Source organism: Nannobrachium achirus (genome assembly GCF_963921795.1).
Source record: "Nannobrachium achirus genome assembly, chromosome: 9".
In the NCBI taxonomy this organism is placed as follows: Eukaryota; Metazoa; Chordata; class Actinopteri; order Myctophiformes; family Myctophidae; genus Nannobrachium; species Nannobrachium achirus.
This window is the reverse complement of record NC_137818.1, coordinates 39,084,771-39,090,871: the sequence shown is the minus strand read 5'-3', so window position 1 is coordinate 39,090,871 and position 6,101 is coordinate 39,084,771.

The window sequence follows — 6,101 nt, the reverse complement described above, 5'->3', positions numbered from 1 at the left end:
AAGTAAATGTACTTTGTTTCCATGCACCACTGTGTACGACAAAATATAAATCTGGCTTTAGACTCTTTGCTGTCAGCAGATCTGTCATGGTTCGAGGGTGTGTGTAGGTGTCTGGACCATCTGTGCTCTTCCTCTATGCCTGTAGACAGTGGAGTGACCTCGGCCTCACGTACGTCAGGAGGTGACCTTTGGTCAGAACGATGTCCTTATCGGAGGCTTGGGGTGTTCCTGTGGCAACACTGTGGGATTTTCACACATCCAGTCGGAATCCCTGGAATTTAGGTATCATTTCCTAACAGGGAAAACATCTTGGCTATACTGCAACTGGACTCCTCCATGATGGAAAGTGTGTGTGCGTGTGTCTGTGTCTGTGCGTGTGTCTGTGTCTGTGTCTGTGTCTGTGCGTGTGTCTGTGTGTGTGTGTGTGTGTGTGTGTGTGTGTGTGTGTGTGTGTGTGTGTGTGTGTGTGTGTGTGTGTGTGTGTGTGTGTGTGTGTGTGTGTGTGTGTGTGCGTGCGCGTGCGTGCGTGTGTTTACTTGTACAAAGTATTACAATAGTTCAAATGTAGGATCAAATGTATAGAAATAGTTGTTTTATGGTTAAAAAGGATTTTGAATTATTATTTGAGTTGGTGTTACAGTATAATTAGGAATAGATTCAGGTTGGGGTTAAGGTTCTTTTAGTTGTTTAAGGGTTAAGGTTCTATTAGTTGTTTGGGGGATAAGGTTATAGAGTTATGCTTTAGTTTGACTATTTGTGCACCGGTGACATGTGAGTGGGAGCATGCATATTTCCATGCATTCTCATGATCTTGAGAAGCTTTCTCTTCTCTTCTCTTCTCTTCTCTTCTCTTCTCTTCTCTTCTCTTCTCTTTGGGGAGATCATTATAGGCAGATCTGTTGTTTAGAATTTCAGTAATTACTGCAGTTAGTCTACAGCCAGTATTACAGTAAATCATGTCTCAGTTCCTAGTTTCTCAGATATTTTTAGACTTAAAACAATTGAATTCATTGTGTAATACATTGCGTCATACACCAGCTGTATACCCTGTATCTAATTTCAGAGGATTTCAGAGGAATGAGAGGATGCACCTGGACGTACAGGTTCTGTAAATAGTGTGCCTAGTGCTCATTACATTATGTAAACTTTGGAGCAATTTCCCATCTGTTAAACCACTTGCACCTTCACCCTCATTTAATCCTCGCCTTTGAAATCTTTACAACCGGGTTGTTTAAAAATGGGCTCTCTCCCACCTTTCCTGCCACTGCTCAATTTAATATCGTGGAAAGATCAAAGATGAAAAACACAACATGTTTTAAGGCTTCATGCTCTGCATGCAGTGGACATTATTTGCTGTGTGAGAATGTTGACCAGCAGTCACCAAGCTCAGCAATCTGATAAGATTTCAAAGCTGTATGTTACTGAAAGAGCACATTGTCTAGAAAGTTGACTTAGAGAGAATTTTGAGAAATGACTGTAAACCTTGGATAAATGCCCCTCTAGTAAGAGGAAACTGAACAGAGAGAGAGAGAGAGAGAGAGAGAGAGAGAGCGAGAGACAGAGAGAGAGAGAGAGAGAGAGAGAGAGAGAGAGAGAGAGAGAGAGAGAGTATTAAGGTGTGATGTACATTATTAAAGAATGTTCATTCAGTCTTTGTTCATTCACAGTCAAGCAGATGATCTGAGTGTTTATTGCATATTCAGTGAATGAATACATCTGTCTGACCTCTGTGGAGTGTAGACACTGGCAGAGATTCAGTTATGCCCGTCATGTCTTCGCCCAGCGCCTGCCTTACTGGAATAATAATGAGTCAAATACAACTCACTATACCAATATCTAGAACAGTACAATTTCCACATGCTTTTTAACTTAAGGCTGGGTTAGACTCCATGTGCTATTTTTGAACTGTTTTAATGGACATTGGTCGACGACGTGCCTGCTTCATTGTGGAGATACCTGCAGATCTGGCAGATGCTATGCACCACTGCTCGGAAAGCCGAGACCACTGGTTTCAGGGACTCCTGGTGCCAAAACCTCAGACACCAATTACCAAGTGCACTTTGAGACATTCTCCATGTTATGTATGTGTCAAATATTGCCCTGGGAGACGTTTTGACTATTATTTGTGACTGTTACAGCCCACAGCCTGTTTACTCTGACTCACATTCAAATCAATCATAGAACAACTACTGGGCAAGACCCAAACCCACTAACCTTAAAGCTGGCGAACCTGAATATTGTCTCGGTTTGAATATTGTCTCGACAAATGGTTTGGGTGAGAGGGAAAAAAAAGAAACACATTCCACAAAAAGCATGGTCTAAAACTGTAAGGCAATGTTGGAACATGGTGTGTGTGTGTGTGTGTGTGTGTGTGTGTGTGTGTGTGTGTGTGTGTGTGTGTGTGTGTGTGTGTGTGTGTGTGTGTGTGTGTGTGTGTGTGTGTGTGTGTGTGTGTGTGTGTGTGTGTGTGTGTGTACCTACCAAGTCCTTCTGCTCCAAAAGCAAAGAGCTAGAAAAAAGCTAATAGAAAATATGTGGAAAGTTTTATCCCCAAATGCCCCCCCCACACACACACACACCTTTTGTATGCAAATCTTACAGTCTATGATGCAAATGCTATCCTCATTCTACACCACATGTGTGTCCAAGGTAACCCCTGATCTTTGGTGACATGATTTTAACAACTTGATAACTGCAATCTAGCAACTAGTAAGACACCTCAGGGCGACATGCGACCTCTTGGCCATCTGGCCAGTGATGTATATCGGACCTGTTACCCATATATGAAGACCCCGTACCCATATATGGAGATCCATGTAGGCCTACTGTATATGGAGATATGCTGTGAGATCCCAAACATGCTTACTCAGTTATTCATTATGTTAATAAGTCCTATGACATCTATGACATCTGACATCATACATACAGCCATACATGGAGATGTCTGTAAAACCAGACGCACAGATATGGGCTGTCTTGGCCATCTGTTAGTGTGGTATGTGGCCGATGTGGCCTCCATATACATGTATGTATGTATGGGCATTCCCATATGAAGTCCTGTTAGATATGGGCTTAATATTGATGACATCAGGGAACTCCATATATGGACATAAAAGGGATTCTGTTAGTGTGGTTCCCCTGACATCATGGTGAAGTCAGAGCATGATGTCAGAGTGGCAAACCCATAGACCTTACAGAAGTCCTGTGATGTCACAGTGATGTGTCAGGGTCAGGTGGTACCCCGTCCGTCCGGACGGACGTATACGGACAAGCTGTGACGGTTCTGATAGTAAACTGCGACCTACGGTCGCAATAATAGAATCCAGAACTAAAGTATTTTAATTCAAAATATAAAACACAACAAGCTGTTGTTGATCACTTTGTAATAACCTTCAGCATGTGTGATTTAATCATGTTTGTGCATTTTGTCATGACATAATTTCTGATTCCCAACATGAATCAGCAAAGACTATAATCTGCAAATTATCTATAATCTGCAAATGTCTGCCATGCGCAGCAAAACGGTCCCTCTGCCAACATATTTTTAGGTCATTGGATGTTTTCTGTGAACATATGTTAGACATTTTTGCTCCATAGTGACAGATTAGGTGGAGCAAATGTCTTTTTCCCCCAGTACTTACATTAGCGCTTTCTTTTCTAACATTTACAGGACAAATAATATTTTCATTACTTTGCCCTGCAGTCTATGTGTGTTTGAATAAACATGGAATCCAAAAGGGCTTCCGTACATACCATCTCAAAGGAAAACAATATTCCTTCAGGCTGAATGGGGTCATTGTATACGTCTTAGGGGTTTCTCCAAAAGGCCAATGTCCACTGTCAGTCATTGTGATACTTTATTATCTCTGAGCTTTCCAACATGCAGTATGTGGGCTTTGGAAGGATTTGGTAGGCCTGCTGGGCCTACGTCTTTTGGCCTAGTTTCTGTTACCTGATAGAATTACACTTTACACACTGATTGATAAGGGCTTCAATTCATATGGTTTTGGCTCATTGTTTCCATTGCATTATTGTCAATCGCTTGCCAATACAAAAGCACAGTAAATCCCATTTGAAATGTCTTTCAAGATCAAATAGGGTTTTTAGCCCGGCTAGCGGCGGGGCTCTAAGGATGGCTTTGCTTGTAGGTCGGTCGGTCCATCCGACACTTAGGCTAAGTCCCAAACAGCATACCTTGAAAACTATTTGATGGATTGCCATGGAACTTTCTGTGCAACTTCATGATCCCGGGTGAAGATCACCACCATTAGGTGTTGCATCAAGATTAGGCCGCAATCTTTACTAAATTAAATGGGTATTGTTTCCCTTATGGAGTGATATATTCTTTGTAGACCTATTCTTTGTTGACATTGATGATGCAATAGCGTATAACTTACAGCTAAAGTTCAGACATACTGTACTTATACTGTCTACCAGTCTAATAGAAGTATCTCTTTTTCAATGGATACACTTCAGGAATTACAGGATAGTTACATCACAATATGTCTGTATTTAGTTATTCTTTAGTACTTTTACAATTACTTAATACCTACTAAAGCTAAATACAGTCAACAGTTCTTCTTTAATGGTTGCTTTAGGTAATATTTTCTTTCTGTATGTTACTGTCACTTTTTTATTATTTGTCTTTAAAGAGTATTGTGGGATATATTGTAGGATTCTTCTTCTTCTTCTTCTACAATTTAGGAGATATATTTCCATATTCTATAATGCCTTTTACAGTAGTTATTTTGGGGTTGTCCAAGCGCTATCATTGTTGAACAGCATGAAAAGCAGATGGAAAGGTGTTGATGAATAAGGGCCAACACTGTACTGTCTGTCCACCTGGGTCCCACCTGTCCTGGACATGCATACTTTCCTCCTTTCGACCTCTGTCTGTCTCATTCTATTTATAACCCATTCCTGCCCACCCAAACACTGTGAGAACCAGATGATCATGAAATGCGGGAATGTTTTGACAGAGAAACCCTGATCTCTTGCCTGCCTGGCACAGCAGCTGTTTTACTGTAGATATATACTGTACTGTCTTTATTGCGACCATAGGTCGCAGTTTACTATCGGAACCGTCGCAGCTTGTCCGTGGACGGGTAACGCCTGACACTGTGGTTCCCGTGACACATCACTGTGACATCACAGGTGACATCACAGTGATGTCAGATACTCAGTGCAGGGATCTCCATATATGGGCATAAACAGGTGACATCACAGTGATGTCAGATACTCAGAGCAGGGATCTCCATATAGGGGCATAAAAGGGATTCTGTTGGGGATCTCCATATACAGTATGGGCATAAAAGGGATTGTATCCCAGATGATGCCCTGTTAGGATAACCACACTAACAGAATCCATATACTGTATGGCCAAGACAGATGGCACGGTCACTTTTCGCCCGTAGGCGTCTTACTGGTATATATATACAGGTAACAGTGCTTTCACTCTGAAGGTATGCCACAGTACAGCTATATCTCAATCTGTGTAATAATGTTGAATGTAGCTAATAATTAAGTTTAGGCTTTGACGTTACCTTCACACAAGAGCCACATTATGAATGGAAGTAGATGCTTGTTTATGACTACTATTGACTAAATATAACTGTTTACCAGTGCATGCTGTCATTACTGCATGTCTCCTTGTGGCCTCCAAGAAGCCCTCTGACAGTGTTTACTCCCAGAGTCCCTGTTTGACTCCTCTTGAGGAGCAGATTCTAATTCACAATAGAAGAGATCCCAGTGACTCAAGTTCATGCCAACCCCAGACACGCTACACTAACTCCATGGAAACCAGCGGGAATGTGAGGGATTAAATCCCCTTTCAATCGGCCTTAAAATAATAGATTATAGTTCCAGGAGTTTTTGAGGTTTTGGAGGCAGCAACCAAATCGTGGAAAGATCGGTTCTATTTTGGTCCTTTGCTAAAAAGCTTGGCAGCCACATCCTGATCTGACCCTATGGAGATCACAACAGCTTGTAAAAACATCAGCAAGATAGAATCTCATTGATCTGAATCAGAGTGGTCACCACAAAGCTCTGGGGCGTGTTTGACAACCTGGATAATATATTTTTCTCCCTTCAGTTCGTGTTAA